The sequence below is a fragment of the Haemaphysalis longicornis genome, unplaced genomic scaffold (genome assembly GCF_048455015.1).
Source record: "Haemaphysalis longicornis isolate Haplotype H1 unplaced genomic scaffold, Haemaphysalis longicornis Haplotype H1 scaffold_5, whole genome shotgun sequence".
NCBI classification, from domain to species: Eukaryota; Metazoa; Arthropoda; class Arachnida; order Ixodida; family Ixodidae; genus Haemaphysalis; species Haemaphysalis longicornis.
This window is the reverse complement of record NW_027526385.1, coordinates 62,124,882-62,151,932: the sequence shown is the minus strand read 5'-3', so window position 1 is coordinate 62,151,932 and position 27,051 is coordinate 62,124,882. Positions and strand designations below refer to the sequence as shown.

Sequence of the window (27,051 nt, the reverse complement as noted above, 5' to 3'; positions counted from 1 at the left end):
CTGCCTCGCCACTTTTTTGTGGCACATGCGTCACAGCTTTCCCAGTTCGTATGAACCTGTACTGCGCACGGGAAAGCACGTTCATTTGTAACGGGGCACGAACTGCTTTAACTATTTTTCCCCCACTGGATGAATCATCATCATCAGTTTCTGCAGGCGGTCGCGCTTCGCTGATGCTCCTGAGTTCTTCGCTTGTGTTCGCATTTTTTTCTGCGACGCTGGCCCTAATGCAGTGTTCCATAGCTTTCATGAATGTGTGCTGACGCCATTGAACCGAAAATTCGGCCCACTGGATCTTCCAGCCGCCTAAAACCAAGGCTCAACTACCCCAGCCGGCGGTTAGGCCTAAGCTTCCACCGCCTCTCACAGCCTCGCCCCGCTCGGACTGCAGATTTCGGCGAAGAAGCTGCATGCGTGGCTGTCACGGCAGCTGCGGGCAGCCGCACATCTGAGTTGGCGCTTTGTTGGACGCAACTTCAAGACGACACAGCGTCTACAATGGCCAGCGCGACGATCTTGCAAGATGTCTTACTCAACCAGACCCTTATTACCTGACAAGTTTTTGAAATGAATAACTACGAAGAGGACATCATCGAAGACCAAATGCAAGAAGTTGAAGAGGACGACGGAACTACTGACGAAGAGGGTTGGCAACGAGTTCCCCTAGTCAAAAAAAGGCAGCCCCCGCGCACTGATCCGGTGAGTCGATCCCGCCATCTATTACAATTGAGACCTTTAGCCAAGGTTAAAATTAGTAACATCACCCGACACGCTATCGCTAGCGCAATCGGACTCACAGCCCCAGCCCCGAACTAGCTGAAATGGCAGCCGTAACATTTGACGATGCTGCAAACAGCGCGCATATAACGCTGTACGATGAAAGCCATGCAACCAAGCTAGCCAAAATAGATCACCTTTCATTCCGCCAGATCGGGAAGATCGAAACCATCGAATTGACAATAGAACTCATGCCCTCCAACAAGAACACCATACGAGGTGTTATCCGAGTGGACCCAAATGAAAGTAATGAAGCAATTCACAGCTGGATTCAATGTGAACAAGCAGAAGTGCTTCGTGTCCAGAAGATCGGCAAATCGGACAGAGCCATGCTTACATTTAACTCGACTACCTTGCCCAGAGTAGTGAAATACTACGTGGAACTGGTACGCGTAACTGATTACCGCCCCAAAAGGTTGGTGTGCTTCAACTGCCACAGTCTGGGACACATGTCCAAGTACTGTCCGTCACCCAGCGTGTGCAAAGAATGCGGTCGCACCCACGCTGCTGAAGGAGAGTGCGAGTCCACGACTTTTTTCGTCGCGTCTCTAACAGATGGTCACCTAGCGATTAGCAAAGTCTGTATCAGTCGCCTTCCCAAACAGGAAGACAGTGTCTAAAACGGACCCTCAAAACGATCAAGAAACCAAACGCAGAAGTAAAGCCTTGCATCGCCACGTCGCTAGTGGTGTCTCCTGGGCTACCGCCGTCACAGGGTCCACCCAGAAAGCCGGCCATAACCCCATAATGCCGCTACCGAATGGCCATCCCATAGTGCTGGAAAATTCACAGCTAAAACAAAACCTTCAGGAGCTTCGTTCGGAGCTCGAGGCACTGCGTAAAAAGCTTGCATTCCTCTGAAGAGCGGCTACACGTCGTCAGTCTGTTTCCCCTTCCCAATCTGGAGCTAAATCTGCCTGACAGAGCTGTTCTCGCATTTCACGCAAGAAAGCAGATGTAGCTTCGCAATCGACAGGCTTCAGCTCCACGCCTTTCATTACTCAACAAGTGTTGGCGCAACGGGAAGCACAACTAAAGTTTGAAGCATCCAAGGAATAGCAAAAGGCTTTCAACAATATTGCGGATATTCAGGGCCAATTTACCACTCTCAGACAAGACATACAGAAGATCGTGGAGGAAAGGCACAAAGTCCCGCAAATGGTCCCTCCGCATACTACGATAAGTAAAAATAAGCCGCCTCAATTGATTCCCTACTCGATGCCCCCAAGCCGTTTAATAATGCAATTGAACTGTCGTAGTTTCACTCAAAATGGACCGCTACTCACCTCACAGATATCTCCAATTTGTCCACTCGCCATACTTCTCCAGGAGACAAGGGGCTCATGTAGGATTCCCAACTATGCAACGTACATGAATCCTAAAATCACTTACACCCCCAAAAATGCGGGGAAAGTTCCAAATGCACCTGGTCAGACAGCCTTGTTGGTGCATAAGTCTTGCCAATCTGTTCAGCACGGATGGAAAGCAGCAAGTAATCGTAACAGAGAAGTCGTCGTCGTTCGCATGAAACCGCCGTGTGGAAATGCAACTCAGGAACAAGGAACTCATATGATTGAATTTCGCATATATTTTCTCTAAACTTTAACGGCCCGGTTGTTATTAGTGGAACTTTTAATGCTAAAAGCACACTATGGGTTTACTCCCATTGGGATCTCCGTGGAAAGCTTTTGCTACAAACGCTGGAATTTAGCCCCCTACAACTGTGCAATGAACTCTTCGTTCCTACTCGAGTCGGTCTTCACAGCTCACAACAACATAACACTCCGGATCTTACCATCGCTACACTGGGCATTGTAAAAAGATGGCAGGTCCTGACGTGTACGTGGGGCAGCGACAACTTCCCGATTCTAATCCACCTAAACGGTAAGAAATTACGCACTAAGAATACGTATACTGCCATCAACTAGAATGTATTCCGTTCACAATTTCATACGGCTCCTCAACCTGACCTCTCAGAGTTTATCGCCACCCTGAATGAAGCACGCAGCTTGGCTCTCGAGTCCGTGACTAGTACTGTCGAAGTCGATCTACCGGATGCGCACATGCTCGGACTCCTGTGTACTGCTGAACGCCTCATAAAAAAGTATCGAACACATGGAAAACACCACAAAGGTCTCATGAAATTTAAACGCCACTACAAGAAGATAAATGAATACCAGAAAATTCTTGAGTCTGAAAATTGGCAAAATCTTTGTCAACGCCTTAACAGGAGAGAGGTGTTTCGCGCCTATGGGGCGTTTTTCGAATTATAAGCGGTCGAGAAAAGGCAAGACTGCAGATCGTACAAGAAATGTGCTTGTACTCTGACTACCCTTAAGTTGAAAAAAACTCTTTTAACGACCTTTTTCCCTCATGCAACTACCAACAAAGCGGCTCTTCTTCCCCTGCCTGTTATCGAGATTACTACGACCCTTGGAGACCTCGACTCCCCATTCACTTTGAGCGAGCTCCAAGTCGCTAGGTCACAGGGAAAGCCGAAGTCAGCACCAGGTCACTACCGAATTAAATGACAGGATGTCCGTAACCTACCACTTAATGAGGAAGATATACTTTTGGGGCTCGTAAACCAATCCTGGGACACTGGGGAAGTTTCTGAGCACCTCAAAACGTCGATTTTTCATCCTATACCCAAGCCGGGCAAAGACTCTCGTAAACCCGAAAACCTCAGGCCTATTCCATTAACCCCTGTCCTATGCAAATTAATAGAGCGAATGATCAAGAACAGGCTTCAACATTATCTCGAGAACACTGGTTGGTTTCACCCGGCCCTAACTGGCTTCCGCCATAATTTGGGAACGCATGACTATCTATGGGCTTCTCCGTGGAGTAGTGAACGGAAAATCCCGCAAGAGAACTCCTGACTACATCGTCGCTCTCAATGGGAGGTTCCCGTTTGAACCCATTCCCATTTCACCCTTCCCGCTTGTTCCGTCCCGTTTAAACCCGACGCAAAACGACCTTCCCGTTTCGCCCTTTACCACTTGGCCCGTTCCCGTTTGAACCCGTTCCCATTTCAACCTTCCCGTTTGTTCCTTCCCATTTCAACCCGGGGCGAAAGAACCTTCCCGTTTTGTATTTTCTTATTTATCCCGTTCCCGGAATAACGTACCCAGTTTATTAAACGTTATAAAAACATTTTCATATTGTTTGTCATTTATTTCCGTTTGTTCACACCGCTGCGATAGCATGCTTAGTACATCCAGAGTCCTTGACTGCTTTTCAAACCTGGGCTTCACTTTTTGAATCTATAGAGACGACGACATTTGGTTACAATTCGTCATACCAATTAACAAATCTTTTAAATTAACAAAGCCTAACAAACAAATTAATAATTAGCAAATTAATAAACATCTTCTAAATTAACAAACAAATCTTTTAAATTAACAAACCAAAAATAATAAAATCAAGAAGCCCAGAAAAGCGCCGCGGAAGCACAAAAAAAATCGAAAAAATACCCTCTCTTTGAAAGAAATCGTATTTCGTGGACTAACACATTTAATCGTTATAATAACGCAAGTGCACATCAATGTCGAAAAGAAACATATGAAAACTATAAAAGATAAAAAGACGAATAAAAATAAAGTAACCCTATGTATCTGGATACATATGCCACATCTGGCTATAAGAAATCGCAGTCATGAGAAGCGGCGAAAATTATAAACTTAGCTTTGCGTTTTATTGATTCTGTTTATTCCCACCACTCTAGCGTAATCAATTTGCATAATAGGGCAAACTTTCAAAAACTTAAGCAGCGCACGGTCGACTCTAGCGTAAATTTTCTTTACTTCAGAAACTTGAAATTGTCGCGGGAATACTACCTCCAAGGGCCTTTCAGACGTTCAGCGAGAAGAGATATCATAGTAAGACTATTAGGCAGCCAATCAGTTGAATTACTATTAGAAAGTATTCTTTGTTTCCTCATGCAATTTCTTACTGGAATAAGTTAACTGAACGAACAGTGAACTCGGTATCGTTAGAAGTATTTTCCCCACGTATTGTAAATATGTATTCTGGTTGAATCGTCGTATTTTAAAATTGGAATAGTACATTACGAATGCATATCCTTGTTCGGACCCCTTTGCGTCTATTACATATTTATGTCTTTTATTTATTTGTGTGGGGCGTTTTTAAACTACGCCAACCAATGCTGATGTGTTTTTATGTTCACTCCTACATGAGCCCGACCATGCCGTAAAGTATCGGTAAATAAATAAAAATATCTGCCAACTACTCACGTAGGAAAGGCATTAGCATCCAATTCTCAGATTTCTGCACATGTTTTTTCCTTTTTTGAAGTCTCTCCTACGGACATCTTTGATATATAGATCTCTCGAACCCGAAGACAAAGCTACACTCCAAACAATGAGCATAAGAGCGGCTGATAAATAAATTTCAGCCGCACGTACGAACACCAACTGCAGAAAAATCCAATGCGTGCATTACTCAAGATATTGGGTATCTTTATAGTACACTTTCGCCGCTACAAATTTTGTGTCAAGAGGGCAGTATCGGCCTAAGGCATTCGGAAACTTTTATCGGCCGGAAATATCGGTCGATTCCGGAAAATGTGGTGCATACAAGTTTTTAGTGCATGACCCGTTGCTTGTAAGCACATTTTGGGGAACAGTTTCGAAGACGGTAACGCATATTTTCAGAAATTCAAATGGGTTGCAACGATGCGGGTTCAAATGAGAAGGGCGCTTTGGGAGCGGGTTGTAACGGGAAGGGCGTTTTGGGAACGGGCTGAAACAGGAAGCGCCCAAACGGGAAGGTCGTTTCGGGAACGGGCGCACACGGGACGGGTCAAGCGGGAAGGGCGTTTCGGGAATGGGTTCAAACGGGAAGGGGTCAAACGGGAATGGGTTCTTTCGGGCTACACCCCTCTCAATATTCACAAGGCTTTCGACAACGTCAGCCAAGAGGGCATGCTCCGAGAATTGTCCGCTGCCTTCCCTAGTAAAAAGGCGCAGAAATGGGTTCGTTGCTTTCTAGAGCACCGACCCATTCATCTCAACCCGCGGGACGCAACGTCCACAACCTACTACCTTGACAGAGACGTTCCTCAAGGCTCGATTCTTGGGCTTATACTATTCAACCTGGCTATGAACCGCGTTGCTCGCACACTCGAAACAGACTCTGCTGCACGCTTCGCCATGTATGCAGATGATATCGTCGTGTGGACAGAAGCTGCAAACTATGACTCCAAAGAAGGTATGCAAATTGAGCTTCAAGCTGCTGTGTTCAGCTTGGAGCGCACCCTCGCTATATTCAATCTGCAATTATCTGCTAATAAGACAGAATTCCTCAGCGTGGACAGCAAGCGCGCGACGAACCCGGATCAAACCATCGAACTTCATTTGGCCAACAAGGTTATTACCTCTAAAAATGGCAATATTAACCTCCTAGGGTTGTTAAGGAAGAAAAACAAGCTGACTCATACAGGGGAGAAATACTTCGGATGTGTGTTTTGGCAGGCGGGAGCACAAAAAAAAATCGCGCCAATCCACCCCGTGAATGTGGTTGGAAAGCAAAGCTGTAAACGGTACCCATAACGATTACGAATGCGACGTCACTTAAATTAACTCACATTGCTCTACAAATAGTAAAACCAGAGAGAAGTGAAATGCACTTAACCACACCATTTATTACTTCAAAGAGGTATTCTCGGTAAGGTTAAATCAGTGCATGATGCATGAACCGTATTTCGTTGAGTTGTATTGGTGTAGCACAAGAGTGGAAACTTTTTTATAAAATTAAAGTAAGCTCCAACCCGGTGTTAGACGATCTGACTTCTCCGCCTCTGCGCCGCGGACGGAGGCGACGAGATTTGCGGCAGAGAAGGAGGAGGAGGAGAAAGGAGTACTTCTGTTCAGAGTTCTGAACGGCCCAGAGTGAAGCCCTGGGGAGTGATTCCTTCTGTGGGGCCCATATGCAGTCCGCGTGGCCTGTGTTCTGTCCACCCGCTGAAGCTGGGAGGTAGAGAGGGCCTGGACAGCAGCATCTCCCATTGCTCTTGTTGGGTAGTTGACGGAAAGAGAGGAGTGTGCTCAGGACTAAAGTCGCACACCCCGATTACGGGGCGGAGTTATACTTCTGAGCAAAATTTACATTCAGCGGCGTAGCGATTCGGATGCATTAAGTGAAGACACGTAGGCTGTAGGAAGGAGCCCGGATTGTATGAGCCGTATGGTAGTTTGTTATTCTCTGGAAAGGTCAGGGTAAGGCGAAGGTACGGCCTGTCTCAAAAGGCGATAATGCTGGGTTATCTCCCTGAACGTGACAAGCGGGTGACTGTCCTCGTGCAGCTCCATAGCACGGGAGGTAAAAGCGCAAGATTGTTGGGTGGGCGTATTTGTTGCCCTCCATTGAAGCGTGAGGGGGTGTCCAGATGAGCTGAATGGAACCTTTTGAGGAGTGGTTTTTACACGCGCAGTGCAGGTCAGGACACCCAACCCGACTGTTTATTCCAGTAGGCTTGCTGGGAATCTGTGAATACCCTCCGAACCCTTGGTTGAGAGACCCAAGGTGATGGCTGCCTGTTCTGCTGCCGTCATTTATTGGGTCCTAAGCGAGCTACACGCAAGGAGGTTGGTTCTGGAGGTAGCCACGATGATGGCGTATTGCTGCCCTCCATGTTTGGAGGTGTCTGTGTAGATAACTGCATGATCCCCACCGAGGGTGGTGTTTAGCGCTTGACTCCGTGCTTTTTGGTGACCCTCGTCATGTGAGGGGTTCATATTTCTAAGCAAAGGGAGCATCTTTAGTTTTAGTCGCCAAGAGTCTGGGAGTTCGTCAAGCGGAGTGACATTCTGGGCTGCCCAGCCAATCTGTTGAAGCCTGCGGTTACTCACCGCCGTTCTGAGTCGGACCTTCTGGTTAGAGAGATGGCCTTGTATCAGCTCTTGCTCCATGTTGTGGAGCCCCGTGCTAAGCATCCTCTGTGTGGACGCACTGATGAGAAGACCAATGGCCTGCTCGACCGCCTTTCTAATCATTACATAAAGCACCTCTATGTCTTCCTTGTCGAGAAGAAGACACGGTTTTAACGTAAGTGACTCTGGAGAGGACAAACGCTTCAATTAATCGAAAGGTACCGGATTTCTTTAGGCCTCGCTTCTTGGTGGCAACTCGACGATCATGTGTATGATTTGATTAATGCTGTTTTTGAGGCGCTGCAAGGAGACGCCACTCTTGGTGTTAGCCTAGAGATGTAGGCCCAGGATCTTGATGCTGGGGCTTGGAGTGATGGCCTGGCCATCAAGGAGTATTTCAATGTATTCCTTGATTTGGCGTGAGGGCGGACGAAAAGGAGCTGTGATTTTTTACGTGAACAGAAGTGAGATGCCATGCATTGGTGTGAGCTTCCTTTAATTTTTGTTACTCTTAGCACATGAGCAAGGTGCGGACAGCACCGCTATACGGGCGTGAGTGGTCACTTGACGATTTCACGTGGCATCCAGCGAGAACGCAGGGGGTAAACCCGTAAATGTGCTTTGTGAGTACACCACCTATCTTCCCCGTCTTCGCGTGGGTTCGTAGCTAAATCGGTAAGACAACGGGCTCTCGCTTTGCTAGTCTATTAATTCCAGGTTCAATTCCCCGCGGTGGCAGTAAATTATTTTATTTGTTCGCTGGAGTTTTCTGGTGACACCAACGGTCGCGAAAAAACCCTTGGGGGGTAGAGGTAAAAGGCTTTGCTTTAGTAAGCTACACCCAGGCGTGCAGAAGACGGAGGGAGATGATGGTATGGATTGAGCGGTTGGGGAAAAGGAGGGCGCTGTTTGGTGGCGACGCATTAAACAAGATTTAGGGGAAGCAGTGAGAGAGTGGACGCCAAAGACGCGTGTGTCGCCCTCCTCCTCACACTTTAAAGCACGCTAAAAGTTACCCCTACAAAAGCGCGTCCCGAACTGCGCCTTAAGGTGCTGGCACGTGCGTCATGAAAGCAAGCAAAAAAAGAACAGCACTCCCGCTCGCGTTGTTCCAGCCAGGGGGCGCGCGGGCACTGCGATGCGGGAAATTGGAAGTGCAATCTATTAAACTCCGTTCGATTCCTCAAGGGAGGAGTGAGACACCGAGGCGAAGAACGTGAGGTGGTAGCAGCGAGCGGATCCCACATGTGAGAATTCAAGAGACGCCGTCTTGGTAATTGTGGTGGTGTCTTGTACAGTTTCGCAGTTCAAACTACTTCACAGCGTGGATTGGAGCCAATTTTTTAGATGCGACTGCATCTCATTCACTCACCTTGTCCCTCCATACGGCGTTGTTGTTGTCCGTCCACACCCCTCCCCCATTCTCCTCGCCGCGCGAGCTGCGCTCTCCGGCGCTCACCCCCTCTCCTCTCCTATAGCGAACACTCTCTCGCGAGGGGCATTGGATTGGATTCGATTGGGTTGGCGTGGCTTGGCTTGGTTAGGATTGGATTGGATTGGATTGAAATTGGATTGGATTGGAATAAAGTGGATTGTGTTGGATTGTGTTGCGTCATAGCCGCGCCACGTTGCGTCATAGCCGCGGTCGTTCCAGCACCGGCGTTCCGATTTCCATCCATGCGTTGAATGGAGCCTAACAATTCTGCTATCGCCCGCGCAACCGTAACAAGCACCGATCACTGTGATAACAGGAAGACAAGGCGGCGAAGCGGCGTGAACGTGATGCTGAACGCAAACGATTGAAGCGAGCAGCCGATTCCGAACTTCGTAAGCGTGATACCGAACGCAAACAATTGAAGCGAGCAGCCGATGCTGAACAAGTGAACCCCCAAGATGCCTCGCATCCCCACAGGGTTCGCCTCGCGGGAAGGTGGGGTAATTTTTTAACCGCGGAGCTCTTGTTGGTCGAGCCTTTAATCGGAGCTGTTATGGATCCGCACGAATACATTTCACCCTGTGAGGGTGAAGTAGGGCCTAGGTAATGACGAAGGGGTCAGGTGTCGGGAATTATGTAGTACCGAAACGGGGTACAATGCTGCCGTACACAGTACGAAGCTTGTGTGAGAAGACAGAAAAGACTTATTATTGCCTGCCAGCTGTTGAAGTGCGACATAGTGGCTCTTTTACCGAAAGAGCACTAGGTGACCACCACAAAAAATTGTATCTGTGGTTCTGCCGCATTGTAAAGCTTGTACGATTCAATGTACGGTGCGAAGGCAAGAAAGCGCATTGCTAGAGAGCACCCAGAAGGCGGGGAAGGAGGAACAAAGATTTTTATTGTAGGCGAAACTTGAAACAAGTCGCCAGGAGATTGAGCTCTGAGTCCTTGCACGGCCACTGGGCCTTCAAATCGAGTGGCAGTGGTGCTTGCCTGCCGCAAGAGCCAGCTCTACCAATCAAAGCTGGTCGGACAAACATGAGCTGGATAGGGAGCACTTCCAGAGCTCATGAGAGTAGAAAAGTGTCGGTGCGGGAGAGGCTGGGAGGGGAATCCGCCAACCATAAGACACAGCGTGCCTTCCACTCCTAAAAAGAGGCAGCGAGGGAAGTAATTTGTGAGGTGTAGTGGAAGGGCCTCTCAGGTTGTGGAAAGGTGTTCATTTGCAATTAAGGCTCGTTGGTGGTGTTCCTGCTCCATAAGCGGGTGTCGGTAGGGTGGGGAAGGTACTCGGGCAATACGTAGACCTTGGCTGATTTCTGCTTATAGGAGGAGGTGAATGAGTCTGTCAAGGCGGCGTTTTTAAGGTGAAACTATCTATGCCTCACTGATGGCGTCTGAGAGAACGCGCACTGCTGGAAAGCTAACTGTGCACAATGGTTTTTTCTCGAAACGATGAGGATGAAAAGTAAAGCTTTCTATGCCACACTGATGGAATGGCTTCGTTCGATCACTGTTGTCTTCCATCGTCACGACCAAACACACTGCACGAAAGCCACCTTACACAATGGGTTTCTGCAAGGGCAAATAAAGAGCGTCGAGAAAAAAAAAACGCTTCCGGTGGTCGGAATGGAGCCTTGTCCTTTCGCGCTAGGAAGAGGACGTGTAGCCAACGATGCCATTCATACACGCACGGAGAAGTTTTTATTTTGGGCTTTGATTTTACTCAGGTTGCAAAGGAGAAACCTTCGTGTTTCAGCTATCTTTCTCTTAATACATTGGCTTTGATATTCTACACTCCTCGTGCGGTGGATTAATTCTCGCGCGAGGTCACGTGTCGTTTCATTCCAGGCATGCCGTAAATAGCAGGCGTGACGGACCTGTGTGCGCAACAGAGACAGCGCTAGCCGCACAGGATGCACAGATGACGACAGTATGAACCGATTAGTTTTTATATAAGCAGGATCATGTTAATTTGTTCTGAACTTCGGGACGTTTCTGAAGCCTATCACGGCTGTTGTCCTCCTCGGTTAGCAATAGCTTCAGGGCACGTTTTTCAGTCTATGCCGATGCTCCTCTTCGCGGTCGTCGAGCTGAACGAAGGCGTAAACGACGATAACTCAGCGTGCATCGCCGAACCAAGGATACAAATTAATAAAAGACAAGTAATGTATAATAAGAACCAAAAGTTTGAAAATAATAAGATCACCTCCACCATGTGGGGAGGGAAATGCAGCAAAACTACACTCTCTTGGGATTTGCTTTCTTGGGGTTTATTCATATTGGGAATTTGCTATATTGAATTATAAGGACAGTGGCGCCCTCTTCACGTTGTATTACAATACAACGTGAACTGTTGTTGTAATACAATGGCGTTGTATTATTACAGTGCTGCTACGCCAATCTCAGTGCTAAGGGGCCGTCGAAGAGCGCGTGGAATTGCGCAGTGATAAGGGAGAAAGAGACGCAGCGTGTGGGGAAGCGTATGCACAACTCATGATCGGAGTGTAAACTGGGGCTGTAACCGTACCCACATTTTAGATGTCTATGCTTGACTGCGCAACATACAACGTGGGAAGGCCAGCTTGCAAAGACCAAGCTTACACCGAGCCTTTAAAGTCACCTTCAGCTACAAAGAGAATCGCACTGCTCGAAGGAAATATTTACGGGAGCGAAGTTATCCATTTTATATCAATATGTAAAGACTCTAATACGTTTTTTATTTTGATAAATTTCAGACACACGTTGAAACCTACGCTGAGTCTCACACCGAAGACGATCTCCTGGTTCATAGACACACTGAGTGTCGCCGAAACAAAGAACAGCTACTCGAATACGTTAGGACGCTGTCCCTGCACAAGTTCTAGCACTCGCATTCCATTTGGAGAAATGGCATCCAATCTGTAGCCTATGTGTACAGCGGGGATAAGCTAACAGGGCTGGAAAAACCGTATGTCATGCGTAGGCCTATATGTGTTGATGACCGTGAAGCAGGAGCTTCCCGTTTTACGAAACCCACAAAACCACGTAAAAGAAAAAAACCACGTAAAAGAAGGGTGAGGTCAGTGAAATACGCCTCTAGCGATCATTTCCGCACACAACGGGTGGCTCACGACTGGTGGCGGTCGATGGTTCGGTCCCGTGGAAGCTGCCACCGCGTAAAACAGCAGAGCGCGCAACACTTGCTCCTCGACCGTCATCGAGCGTAAGCCGCCTAGAAAGTCGTCGCAAGCGGGGTTTCGTCGCCATATGAACGCACAACCAATTCACTGTGCTTTCGTAGTGATAGAAACAAGCTCAAATTGTTCTTGCGTTTAAAAGATCTGCCAGTGTTGAAATATAGCTGCTACGGCGACCATGAACAATAAACCACGCTGAAGCAGCGGCTGCCATGAGCGTCACGACTTCAACTCGGCCAAACAAAAACCATTCCCCAGTTTTCTCCGAGTTCGAATGTTAATCCAACACACCCAGACCATTTGTGGAGCGGCGTATCGACCGACGCACATCCACCCATGGCGTCGATGTCGTGGATGGCGTAGCGTTTTAACACGAAGTCGTGATTTGATGCCCGCTAGCAGCGACAAGAACTTAGCATCAAACAAAAATGAAGCACCCAGACCAGTTTAAGCCAGCGGTGCCATAGTCGCGGGGGTGTGTAGTCCGAACTGGGGTTCATTGTTGGAGCCGACAGGAGCACCCAAGACGACACGACGTTCCCACGGGAGCCTTCTTTATACACCGTGAAAATACAGTCAATAACAAGTGGCACAGCTTCAACGTCTAAAACGCACTCGCCAATTCTCAAACACACTCTTGACAAGCTGGATTGGGACCATTTCTGATAAGCGCCCTCCGTTCACACTCAACCGAGCCGTAAGCAAAAGCCATATTTGATGGTCGGGAGCAGGACACGTTCGGTTCGGTGCAGTGAAGCCCTTTGCTTACATGATTTGTGCTTGCGCAGAGCTGCCCTGGGTCTACCCTCAAGCGACATAGACAGCAAACTTCAGTGGAAGAACAGAAAACCAGGGAAAACGGACCGTTCCGCACCATGTTTAGCTAACAGCTTGGCCAGGGATTTTAAAGTTGCAGTGGGGTTATCTAGTTTCTTCTTGGGAATGAATTTTGCAGCTGGATTTCAGATTGCGCTGCATGAGGATGATATCACAAACCCTGCTTTATCACTGTAAGCGTTCGCAAACGGAGCTTGGATAATGCAGGGATGCTGCGCGCGATTGCGGCGGTTTCACTCGAGATGTACCGGATGCTCCACTACCACAACTTTCACAACCCGAGCGAGCAGCTGGAAACTCGGGAGTAGACATAACTCGGGCCTTCTCGAATAGCGCCTGAGGTATGGAAGTCGAAAGTGTTGTGCAGCTTCCACTGTCGATGCGCAAACGAATCCGGACGTCTGAGATTGCTTTAGGGCCTCGAGCGTATATACGCTGCTGATAAAACGCCTTTAACCTCAGCTTCAAAGCTCACGTGGTGGCAAGGCTTCTTCAGTGGTAGTGGGAAACAGTCCGCAACACATACTTTTCGGCAGAGTAGAGCAAAACGCCCAGCATTAGAAAAGGTCTTTTGATCGACAACAGAGCGCGTCGAAAAGCCCAGCAGCGGTAAGCCTATCAATCCTTCTCAAAGAATTTGATTAGCAACTTAGTTAAATCGAACCTAACTGAATTAAGAAATCATGCAGCCCTAAAACGTCAGGGTCAGACCTGGCTACTGCGCAACGGAAGCACACAGCCGGAGCCCTTTAAAGTCAGCTTCAGCTACAAACAGAAGTGCATTGTTCGAAGGAAATTTTTCAAATACCAAAGTCAGCTTTCTTGTATAAAATTGCAAAGACTCGAATACGTTTTCTTCTTTTGATAAATTTTTTACACAAAGTTAAAATTTGTGGTCTACACTCAGTCAAACGCCGAAGTCTATGTTCTGGATCCGAACCATATAGAGCGTCGCCGTAACAAACCTAGAGAAAAACCACTTTAATACGCAACGACGCTGTCCATGCATGAGTGCTAACACTCGCATTCCATTTGGAGAAATGGCATCCAATGTTTAGCTTATCTGTATGGCGGAGATAAGCGAACAGGGTTGGGACAAACATATGGCTTATGTAGGTCTATATATGTTGATGACCGTATGCCAGTAGCTTCCCATTTCAGAACACGCATTACAAGAAATCTTGAGCTACTGAAGAAAACATGGAGAGAAGAATAATAATAGTTCCGGTAGAAACTAGCTTGTGTTAGTGGCGACAGATTTACATCTTTATTTCATGCTGAGAGTAAGTTCATATAAATGGGCAATGATCTTCTGACGGCTGCTGTCCCCATCACGTTCTGATACTCAATCAATCAATCAAAGATGTTTATTTTCGCCATATATACAGCGAAAAAAGGTGGTCTGAGAAAAAGCCGCACTTTCGCAGCTTGGCGAAGCTCCATCCACCCGTACACAGCAGTGGTAGGTGCGAGAAAAAAAGAAAAGAAAAAAAAAGAAAAAAGGGCAAGAAGAAAGGAAATAAAGAAGACGGTGGACAAAAATACAGATTGTAAAATTCGCTTAAAAATGCGCTCAAAGATTCGCTTAAAAATTTCACCCAGGATACAACACGATAAAACCACAATGATGCATGTAAATACAATTTACAGGTCACAATGATATGCATCTCACTCGTGAAGGGAAGCATTATCTTCATCGCTGGAGTAAAAAAGGTAGTGTATATCTACACACACACACACACACGCACACACAGACACATGTATATACATATATACATATATATATTTATATTATATATATATATAATTTATATACAATATATATATATATATATATATATATATATATATATATATATATATATATATATATATATATATATAAAAATATATATATACATATATATAAATAAATATATAAATATTTATATATTACTGAGGAAAGCAAGTTCTCTTTGCTGAAACGTAGGCCACAATTGTGCCTTGTTCGAAGTTTCTCTTCTTTTATATATATATATATATATATGTATATATATATATATATATATATATATATATATATATATATATATATATATATATATATGTGTGTGTGTGTGTGTGTGTGTGTGTACAAGAGCAATAAGTGAGCAACGTGGCAAGGTATTGCCGAACAGCAAAGTATATTTTCAGACATTCTACATTTTTAGAAACATGTGATGAAAGCATAACTTGGTCAAAAATGACATTTTGTGCTAACAAATGTCCTGCGAAGAACAATGCAAACACACCTTTACGAGGCATGTTTAGAACTCTACTCTACTGTATACTCTACTCTATAGTGGGTATATTGATGCCGTAGCCAATCGACTGCGGCTGAGTCTAATTGACCACTCCGATTTTTCTACAGGTTCTTAGCTTCTGCCGGAAGCTGTCATCGTCTCTTGCAGCTCCCCCGAGTGAGCATGGGACAATTCTTCGTGGCTGGTTTGACGTGGCAGACAAATGGCAATAGGGGAATCGGCCATGAAGTTGTGACGGCTGCTGTTATCGTCACTGGTAAATGCCTTTATTGGGTGTGTCAAGACTGCGGTTGAGTAATATTAGTGAATCGGCCGCTATCCTGATACGGCAGTAGTCGTCCCTAGTGGGTGTGTAAGTGGGTTTGAGTGGGTGTGTAAGAAATGAGGGCGGGAAGGTTGGCGTCGAAGTCAATCGGTTCGCGGAGCCAATGTGCACTGGTCCTGCAAATAAAATGCATTGGAGCTGCTCAAAGCTCCTTTGATCAGGCAAAAAAAGAAAGCAATTTTTGTGCTTGCGCAGAGCTGCAGTGGGTCTACCCTTAAACGACGTAGAAAACATAATTCACTGGAAGAACAGAACGCCAAAGAAAACGGGTCGCCCCCCACCGGGTGTGGTCAACAGTTAGGCTGGGGATTTCAAAGTTTTGCTGGGGTTATCTAGTTCCTGCTTTGGAATGAGTATTGCAGCGGGATTTCATACAGCGCTGCATACGGATGATATCACAAGCCGTAGCTTATCAACTTAAGTGGCGGCAATAGAGTGCGCTAATTATAAAACCCGTGCTGCGGGCGACTGCGCCGTTTCGCTCGAGGTGTACCGGATGCTCCGGTATCACTACTTTCATAACCCAGGCAGCTGGAAACTCTGGACTACAAGGAACTCGGGCCGTCTGGAATAGCAGCCCAGTTCCGGAACTCGCAAGTGTTGCACGGCTTCCAGTATGTGTGTGCGTACGAACCGAACATCTCAAGTTGCCTTCATTGCCTGGTGAGGATATACAATGGTATATACAGGATATACAAGCCTCACGCTTGTGACGTGAGGCTTCAAAGATGACGTAGTGTCAAGGCTTTTTAAGCGGTAGTGGAAACCAGTCCGCGACACATACTTCTCGGCAGAGTAGAGCGAAGCCCCGAGTGCCAGAAAAGGTCTTTTGATCAGCGACAGGCAGCGTCGAAAAGCACAGCGGTGAGTCTATCAATCCTTGTCAAAGAGTTTAAATTGGGACAACTTAACTTAAAAAGAAACCATGCAGCACTAAAACGTTCTTCAAGAATACTAAGTTGGTTGCGAAAACACTTGGCTTCCTCGGTGTAAAGTTTCCGTTTCTGACGTTGCTTCCCCTTCAAGTTGATGTTGTTTGACATAAATCAACCCCTCTTCAGAGAAACCGTCGTAAGCTGCGGCTCAGTTTAACCTGGTATAGGAAAGGTCCCTTAGAAGGAACTACCAGAAAAATGAATGATAATTTCAACAGTGTTTGATTCTAAATGAAAGTTTTCAGCAAAAACGGCTGTAATTAAACACAACTGAGAGAGAATACGACAGATTTTGTTAGTCCCTCAACGTTCCGTTTGGCAAACGGACTCCGTGCAATTTTTGAAGTGCATTCGTAAGCTCAAACACGTGTTGGGTTTGCGGAAATGGGAAGTGGGTACTTATACTGTTACGACCTACATAAGCATTAATGAACTGTTCGAAGGTTGTGTTAAGAAAGGAATAATATCGGCACTATTTCAAGCATTGCGTAGCGAGCATGCATTCGAACGATGCGAGAAAGGCGGATAAAATTGAGCGGCTTTTACCATCGCCGCTTTATTTTTACCGATGAGTTGGCAATAAGGCTTGTCTGGGGGGCTCTGTACAAGATAGGTTATGTCATTGCCATAAAAAAGTGTCGGTAAAATATACATGTTTGGAAAAGGAACTGACACTGTGAATTTCTTTGGATTGTGCTGAGAAGATTGAATATATTCTGGCAATTTATTTCGCGGCTTACATAGTGGCCGGTAGATACCCCATGAGCGGCTGCATATAATTTTGAACCGTGATGCATCAAGCTCAAAATTTGATAAATATTGCCTCCTATAAATAACACGAGCACTACTGAATGTTTTGTGTATGTATTGTGTTTTTTTTTCACGTGACAGTATTGTTTGTATTGTACTTCACCTGTCCTTTCTTTTGGAAAACAAGCAAGTTGGTTGAAAATTAGTTTCCGTACTTCGTTTTGTAGTGCTAAGGTTTTTTTTTTTTTTCAAAAGTATTTTGGAAAATGTCACGCGCTAGCGTGTTATTCATGATTACTGAATATCAACCTTCCCGTCTCCGGCTTGGATTTTAACGCAGTACACTATTCAAATAATCACAGGGTTTGAGGGTGCGAGATGCCACGGAGGCTTAGAAATATTTGTCATTAGCGTAAACGTGGCTTCTGCGTCGCTGTTGACCCACGGGAGAGGCAATGCGCTCTGCTTATAGATATCTTGGATTGATATGTTTGACTCATAAGCACGGCTTATATGACACCCTCTTTTTTGCAGGAGAGATGAACAAGTTTACTGTGATTATTTTCACGGTCGCAATTGCCGTCGCTTGGTGAGTACACATTAAAGGTTGAATGGAGCTTTGTAATTGCTACAGCCACTTTGAGAAGCAGGAAGTCCGCGCGTGCTACTGCAGTGCGTGGTGCTTTAGGGGAGCCTGCAAAAGGCGGTTGAGAAAGCTCTTCCTGTGCCGAGCGATTATTGCATCTGGCATTGTTATTTTCCAGTGCAGTGGTGTGATTCCGGTCTAATGGTAAACGATTACTGCCACTTTAGTGTAGCGGAAAGGTGAAAACCGTAGTGGCAACATAAAATCTCGGAAACTAGGGTGACCGGCCTGAGAGCGAATTTTTGGTGGCGTCATAAAGGAGGCGTATGGGTCTGAAAGTCCATACTCAAAGTTAGCTTTTTCCGGGTCGCAATTGTAATTCTGTATCCCAGAGGTTCAATTGAAGTTGGGATTCTTAATTCATGCATGTAATCGTTCAATTTAAAATTGGTGAGAACGGAAAATTTGTGTTTCATCTGTATTCCGAGTGCAGCACAACAGAAGCACTCGTATCTTTAGCTTTCGTTACTATTTCTGCTTCCATTTCAAATCTGTAGTACCGGTCGCCCAACATTGACGGCAGCCATGATGTGTACACTTCGAAAAGGAATGAACTACAGCTTTCTTTCGCTTTCGAGGGCGGAAAATTCGCGGTCGGGTGGTTTTGTCGGTGCATACGCAGCAACCAGTCTAATTGAGTCGGCAATGCCGTTGAGGCAAAAAACCTGAGAAGTGTAATTGTAGGAGGACCATGTTGATTTGCTTACAGAGAATAACGCGGCACGTGCAGACACCTTCATGACAGATATAGTAAAAAAGTGTTGCACAACGTTCAGAGATACAAATGACGTCATAAAACTTTCCACCCTTGTTTTCCCAGCGTTTCTGCACAACGCGGACTAGTGCACGTCCCGCGTTTTCCATGTCCTTGCGGAAGCCACAAGGCGGCTTTGGGAGTTACTGACGTTTGCAATAAGGTGAGTGGACGCTAAGTATCATCGCGTAACAATGATAGTACTTAATATGAAGGGCTATGTCACCTGCATTAAGCTGAGGAGCAAAAGTAGCTGCTAGAGTGCAAATAAAGGTCCTAATGGCATTTTTCGGAACTAACTGATTCAATAACTTGCCGCCTTAGGTTTTACGCTCAAATGAGGTCGAAAAGAACACAATACAGAAAAATAAAATAATTATGAGACACTTGCTGCTATACGTTTAGAATCCTTAACGACTGAAAATGTGCCTATGACCTGAAAAAAAACAATAATTTTGATGCTCAAGAAGAGAGATGCCAAAAACCTTAAAGGCCAACTGCAACGAAAATTTACCTGCCCTAAATTCTGCTTCAATGTGTGGTATGTACCTCTAAAGTCCCTTGTGACCTAATTTTAAACTCCACAAACGCGCAGTTTTTTTTTATTAAAACCGTTCGAAAACACGCCACTTCAGCCGACGCAGCACCTAGCGGAGTGTCGCCGCAACTTGTCGCCACTGCGGCGGACTTCCGGATGTGACGTGCCAGTCAGGACTCCCGTGCGGCCGTCGCCTCTCCTCAGTAGCGTTTTTACGTGCGGCCTCGCGCGAGTGATCGGTGTAATTCGTGTGTCTTGCATGAATAATTGCTTTCACGCGTTTCCGCAATGCGAGAAGCTGAAGAAACTCTGGGTTGCCGATACATAAAGAGCAAATTCGTAAAGTGCCGGGACCGGTCTAGAGCGAATACGGCAGTAGCACAACGGCCGATTTCGTGGTCGCGACGGCGGCAGCAGGCTCTCGGTCGACTCGATGAGCACGCGAAACGCGTGTACGGCCTACGTGAGGCGATACGCTGTTGGCGCGGCTGGTCGGTGCGGCGGCGCGCGAACGACTACGGCAGATGTGCGGCGCACTGCAAGCTCGCGGCCGGGCATCTCTACGAGTGCGCAATGCGTAGAACGGCCGACGCAAGACGATACGCTGTTGTCGCGGCCGCTCGGTGCGTGAGCGAGTACGGCAGCTAGCTGTGCGGCCCACTGCACGATGGGCCGGTCGACTTTTCGAGAGCGCGAGTATGCCGACGCCATCGAAGAGCTCTGCGCCGACGCGAGGTCGCGAGGTGATACGCTGTTGTCAATGTTATCGGGCCGGTCGGTGCGCGGACGAGGTCAGCACGCGGCGCACTGCACGGAATCGATTCAGCTCAAACAACTTCGTCAACAAAGAAAGAAATACTAGCCGCTCTTGGCAACATTTCACTCGCCAGTTAGAAAAAAAACAAAAAAAAAAAAAAAACGAGGCCACATTTCCCAACACTGAGCCTCGGGGGAGGTCACTGCTTCACGAGTGGACACTGCAGTGCTTTCGTCGCTGCATGGCATTTTTATCTAAAAATTTGGCGCTGGCACCCTGATAACAGAAACAAAACTGCCCGAAGTAAACAAAAATAATAAAGTTCTGTATTTTAACTTTCACAACATGCGCTGAAACCGAAATCTTACACCCTAGCCGGTATGTTTTGACACTTCCCTCCCACGGTAGCATTTTTTTTTTCTTTTGTCACAAACACAGGATGGTTCGATCGGCACAAGGTATATTAGCTGTGCCGGCGCCCATCTAGCGCTCAACACGGCCTTTCGTGCACCCAGCGTCGCCACGACGTCTCGCGATGCCTGTGTTTTCGTTTTACCGGACGACTACAGGCACGTCTCAGCAGCTCACAACGAAGTAATAATGGTTGCACGAACTTCCCAACCCCTTTTCGCGCATGTTTTAAATGTCTGAGGCAACAGACGACCCGAAACACATCGAATGCGCGCCGCCCACTCGATTCGTGAGTGTAACGTCACTTCCGGCCGTCCGTAATAGCCGCCCTTTTTTTCCAGTTTCGGTTTGAAAAGAGCGTTTTTGATCTTCGTTCACGATGCAGCGAAGCACATTTGGGCCTCCAAATTTTGGAGGTAGCAACATTTAAGGTTATACAACCGGAAAATAGTGCATTTAAAGAGACGAAAATTTCGTTGCAGTTGGCCTTTAAGAATCACGCATTCATCAGCCTTACTGTCAGGTGTATGCAAGCGGTTTGCCAAAGTACTAGTTAATGGTATAATAATAGCCTAGAATACAACAATCCGAAAAGAAGCCTGGATTTAGGAACGGACGCTCTGCAATGGATCTCAACCATGTCGTGAGTGAAACAATAGGGAAATCGATAGAGTACTCTGAACCTCTTTACATAGAATTTATAGAGTGTGAAAAAGCATTTTATTCAGTGCACAATGCAGGAGTGCTAGACGCACACGAAAACCTGTGAATACAGAAGACGTACATACGATTTCTAAACGACGTATATATATATAAGGTGCGTTCGGGGAGGGTACTTACTCACAAGCAATGCGACAAATTCCCTGTCTGGAAGAGATTATGACAGGAGGCAATCATCTTGCAAAGCTGTTCACTGCATGTCTATGCGAGGTATTCAGGAGGCTTAACTGGGAAAATACAGGATTACGGAAGAACGAAGCATACGTGAGTGATCTGAGGTTTACAGGCGACAGATAATTTGTGCGGGAATCTGCAGAACTCGAAAAAATGATTGAAGAACTAGTAAAAAAAAAATTGTGCACGCAAAAAATTGCGTGCACAATTTTTGTTCAGGTGCTCACTCATACCATTACTTTCCAAAATATCACGTACTTGTAAATTTCAGAAGATTATAGAAAACAAAAGGATAAGCAGCTGAGGGGTCCACCACGCTGTCCGTGCGCTTTTACAGCACAGTCCTCAATTTTAAAATTGCGTACCGGTGCGGAGTGCGAACAGCGGAGACAAAACAAGACCGAAATGCAGAGGGGACAGAGGGGGATGCCCCACTCAGACAATTTTGTATCCCGTGATCCAAGTAGATAAGCGCGGAAAGCCGGCATCAGCCTGCGGCAGCACAAGTGATTTTGCTCCGAGGGACAGGAGGTTTTATCAGCGACAGACCACCACAGGCAGGCATGGTGAAAAAGAAGACGTAGAAGCGCCGCCTGGGGAACGCTAAACAAACTGTCAACTATTTTGCATAGTTTCCGAGAAGCGGCGCTGGCCGGCGGACATGAAAGCACACAGGAATGCAAGGGCGCGGAGAAGGGCAGGAGAGAGCAATAGGAGAGTAGCTGTTTGGCGATTTTTCACTCACGCGTTAGGCAATGTTTATATAGGCGGCGTTGCCTCACCTAACATTGTTAACGATAAAATCTGAGTAGAATCCTTACCTTACAGTAGTTATCGGATTTATATTGTTGCAATGTTCCTGGTTTCACTTCTGAGTGCATACAATCAATCATACCTTAATCCGCTTCTCTTTTAATGTTTCCTCACGTGTTGCCGAAAAGTGGGCATGGAGGTCTCAGTTCTTGCTTCTCCTAATGCATTGTGCCACCCTCACCAATTCTACTTGCTCTCCTTGTTTTTACACTTGCATATTCTGAAGAATTTCTGTCGTTTTGCTATTGGTAACTTAGTGGTTTACGCTGTTTTATTAAGCCCAGTTTTGAGTAGCAAAACCCTAACACTGAAGTGTCCGCTCACTACACCCAAGCGCTTGTAAAACTGTTGGAGCTTAATTGAGTTCTCTGTATCATGGGGGAGGAAGGGGCTAGGCTCTGTTTAAAAAATGTTTTTTTGAAAGCAGCATAAAAAAAAACAGCCAATAATTTCGAATTTTAAGTAACCTTGTTTTTTTAGTACGCGTTAAACTCCATTCCAGCATAAAAACAGTAGCCAATAATTTTGAATTTTAAGTAACTAAGCCTTGAGGACATTAAATAAACACAAAAACAAAGAGTAACATTATTCTTCTAGTACTCGCTAAACTCCATTTCAGCACCGTGGAGTATGATTGGCTCCACCCATCTAATAAATAAGGTTGACAGGTACTTCTGATCTTTAAATTATTCGCAATGCAATAAGAATAAAAATATTACTCAGCAAATAAAAAAGACCGAAGAATAGGAAAATTTCCTTTCATAGCATTTAGGCGGTGGGACCAAGCGCAACCACAGACGCCACTAAAACGACCAAATTCATATTCAACGGCGACAACTCCTGTGTGCGCCCCGCAATAACCCCAGCCTGTTACTGTGATGCAATTTTTGCAGCGCGAGGAGATAGCTGGTGTGTTGATGAGCCATCCGCTTGTTATTTATTCCAAGCATTACCAAGCTTAGTTTCGGAGTGAAAACATGTTGACTGTTAATCGTACGTGGCAGCCTTTCTTATAAATCGAATGTGTAATTCATTTTCATGACCCGCTTAAAGACCCGGATGACCTGCATGTACTTTACTCCCTTTCAGTGCGCGAATGATGCCTGCCTACCCTGGCTTGGTCTAGATCGTTGCGAGGAAGGCTACACATGCGTCCGGGATTCGTTCATCAGTGGTCACTGTACACGTTGACAACACGTTGACAACAGTCGCAGTGCCTGAACAGCAGTCGCACGTTTTGCGCAAAACTGTGAAATCCAGGAGCAATGTAATCTTTGAACTGAAAAGTCCGTGATCAATTTTGACAATGCCGGGACTTGTTGGAAAGGTAGAGAACCAATAAAACTTTTTTTCTTACAAAGTCTGAAGTGTGATGATACGGCGTACTCCTTGCACGCAATTGACTTGGTTGTCCCGGAACGACCGAGCAGTAAGTCTCCTTATGTATCCGTCCACGGACGTGCGTGGACTTCGCCGGACATGAGCCTGCGCTCGATGTTTTCATTGGTAATTGCGATGGGACACTTGGAACGAATGCAGCCGTCCTACGTGCAGCGGATTATGCGTGACTAGAAAATCGAAGATGGATAATAGCCTCATCGGAGAGATGGGAGCGATACACCGATGATAGAACACGGCGTTCATGCAAAAAATTCCAGCGAGCGTTTTATCGCAACATGTATTGCGGTTTATTGATAGGGCTTCGTGGTTTCTGCGAATGGAATGGGCTTCTACTTAGTTCCGCTCAGGCCTCCATACACTGCGTCTTGTAAGGTAGAAGGGCTGCTCAAGTAATGAAGAATAGGTCAATTGTGAGGAATTGCAAACGTTAGCCGCAGTGTGCGAAAGTTTAGTCCCTGGCAGTAGGCGTGTGCGAGGAGGTAGAAAAGAGTATGATGTCGTCTGGAAGCTGTGAAACGGGGGCAGACTCTTAACGCGATACATCTACTTCCCCACCTCGTGAAATCGGGTGTGTCTTTCTTCGACTTGTGAAGCCTTCTAATCAAGGTCGCAACACGAAAGAATACTGTCGAACCAGGAAAGGGCGTGGGTGAGAAATGAATACTTTCCCCAACAAAATTAATAGAAATACATTTCTCGCCGAATACGATCCTCACCGCAAAATTTGTTGACAAGTATGCACATTCCCTCACATCATCTGGGAGTGCCAGGAATACCTACCCGGATTTTCCACACCCCGCCCCTTCACCTACAACGACCACGCTGTCAAGCTCGCAACTTCCCGACCGGGCTCTTCGGGTGGACTGAGCGGCGTTGTCGAAGTAGCCCACGAAACGGAGTAAAAAAGAAATAAAACATATAAGATGGATAAAACAAAAAAGACATAAAAAACAAGCACAATTACTTGCACCTTCTTTAGACCAGGTTGTAGGGCAAGTTTTGCCATCGTGTTTACACTGCGAATAGCCACGACACGTTCGGGAAGAGCATCAAGCTTTTTGAAAGAGACATTTTTACGCGAGAAGAGCCCGTGGGAGAAACGTAGGAAGTTTTAAGGTTTGTGGGGTTGACCTGTCGCCATCGACATTTTTAATCCTGCTGTACGAACCGATTGCTTCTTCGCACGCACACTTTGCATGGAGACCACAGTTCAGGGCTTATTTTTTGGTGGCCTGCGACTGGAAGCAGAGCTCAGAAACGTATATTGTTACAAAAATCAAGCTTACTCCTAGAGGGGAAAATACTTCCGATGGGTGTTTTGGTAGGTGGGGAGCATTAAAATTCCGTTTCAGGAAATGCAGGACCAGAATGCAATACATATTAGTGCAATTCAGAAACAATCAATTAGAAAGGCAGAAGATCATCGTGGAGTGCACAATAGGATCGCAAAGCAGCTCGCTTACGTGCAACCGTACTTTGGAGTCCAGTAAAATCTCGAGGCAGCGATGGCGACAGGAAAGCTTCGCCATCGCCGTCCATCTTCGTCCGTAGAACCAAATAAAGTTTGCTTATTCCTCAAATTTGTTAGAAAACGTTTGCGTTCGGGTAAAACTGAGGGAAATTAAAGGATTTAATTTCAATCGTACTAGTAGTATGAATTGTTGAATGAGGCGGACTTAGCCTTGCAAAATTACCGGGCAATTGCTTCGGGTAATCGTTATTCGTGCCCAATATTATATCATATGCAAGAAATATCACCACACTTCACTTAGACCTATTATAACAGAGACACACAATGTCACCACACCTCACTTAGTGCTGTGGACCACAATAATCCAAGCGGGAGACGCAACACCTCTCTTCGCACAATCTAGTGGTCCCTAGGAAAAAAAGTCTTATGTTGTAGCATGGGACACTCATAGCTTCTAGAGATCACTAAGAAAGTTCGTCCGCTCAAGGTTGGTTTTGGAGCAGTCCCTAATGTAGTGATCAATGTCACAGGTCACACTGCAGAAGGGGGACAAACGGGACGAAAAAATTATTCCCACCTCCCCTCGCGGGAACCCCTGTGTAGATGCGACGCATAGGGGGTTCCGTTGTTTCCGTCAGGTTGATTCTCCCATCACGTGAAACGTGCAGTATATAGAGGTGTGCGCCGTGTCGGTTTTGACTGGTGGCGGCGTGGTGGTCGTTTTTTGTCGGCGGCGGCGGCGTCAGCGGCGTCGGCGGCGCGGCGCCGGGTATTCATCGGCGGCGGCGCGGAAACCGGAACCGAAAATTAAAAAAAGGCAAGCCATTAAAAGAATCGTTTCGCTACATCCAACGCGATTTGGACAACATTCAGCTGTGGTGTCACAAGTAGCACATGACACTAAACCTGAAAAAAAAAAAAAAACTGTACTCATGTGTTTTACGAAGAAAAGAAATTCCTCGAAAAGTGTTTACGCTATAGACGGGTACTCGGTGCTAACTGTTAGTGAATTTAAGTTTCTAGGTGTTTTCCTTACTCCGACACTGTGCTGGCATCTGCATGTTGATTTTATAACTTCAAAAGCCTGTCGCATGTTGGCATTTCTGCGTGGAAACACCAAAGAGTTCCCCCAAAGTTCACGAGAGCTATTATATAAAACCTACGTCAGAACGGGATTGAAATATTCATCTACTGTGTGGGACCCGCCAAGAACAATGGATAAAACAAAATTAGAAAAAGTACAGAACCTAGAAGCTCGTTATGTTTCTGGAAATTACGCGAGACTTCAAAGTATGACAAGTTTAAAAGAGTCCTTGGGGTGAGAATTGCTAGAGCTAAGAAGGAAGAAGTTGAGGTTAAAGATATTTTATATATACTACAATCAAGTTGAGATACCCCGCGAGTACTTACTTTCACCGCACTACATATCGCAGCGACACGACCAAAAGTACGTGAATATCGCAGCCAAACTGAGTTGTTTAAGTTGTCTTTCGTTCCCAAAACTATCCGGGAATGGAACGCCCTGCCATCTGCAAGTCAGTATTGTTGATAATGAAACGTTTGTCAAGGCTTTGTGAAAATGTGTGTGCGCATGTATTAGTGTAAACTGGACTCTGTTTTTTGCTTGCATTGTAATCTTTCATGTATGTACCCCTCCACTGTAATGCCAGTAATGGCGATGTGGATAAACGAATAAATAAATAAATAGATCCTTCTTTGCTAAACTGAATAACAATTCTGGGATTTTCATAATGAGGGCTGAGAGGACCCAATACAGAGGTGCTGAAAGTGAGAGAAGTAAACGTTTTCGTAAATACCTTGTTTTGCAGCCGACATATTTGAAAAAAATATTGGGCACATATCTGAAGGCGCGTATGTTGTGTTCGTGTGTTTCTTCGCCCACGAATATGTATAGCTTTATTATTTCTTGCGTCGCATAGTCGCTATTGG

The 27,051-nt window shown here is 46.0% G+C and overlaps 1 long non-coding RNA gene across 1 annotated transcript; it reads left to right on the top strand.

The window, feature by feature from the left end:
* The first annotated feature begins 16,436 nt into the window (after nt 1-16,436).
* LOC144138310 (uncharacterized) lies at nt 16,437-23,589 on the top strand. Its single transcript, XR_013315868.1, has 4 exons — nt 16,437-16,595; nt 17,951-18,005; nt 18,883-18,979; nt 23,319-23,589. It is a non-coding gene; the product is annotated as an uncharacterized LOC144138310 (long non-coding RNA).
* Nucleotides 23,590-27,051: the final 3,462 nt, after the last annotated feature.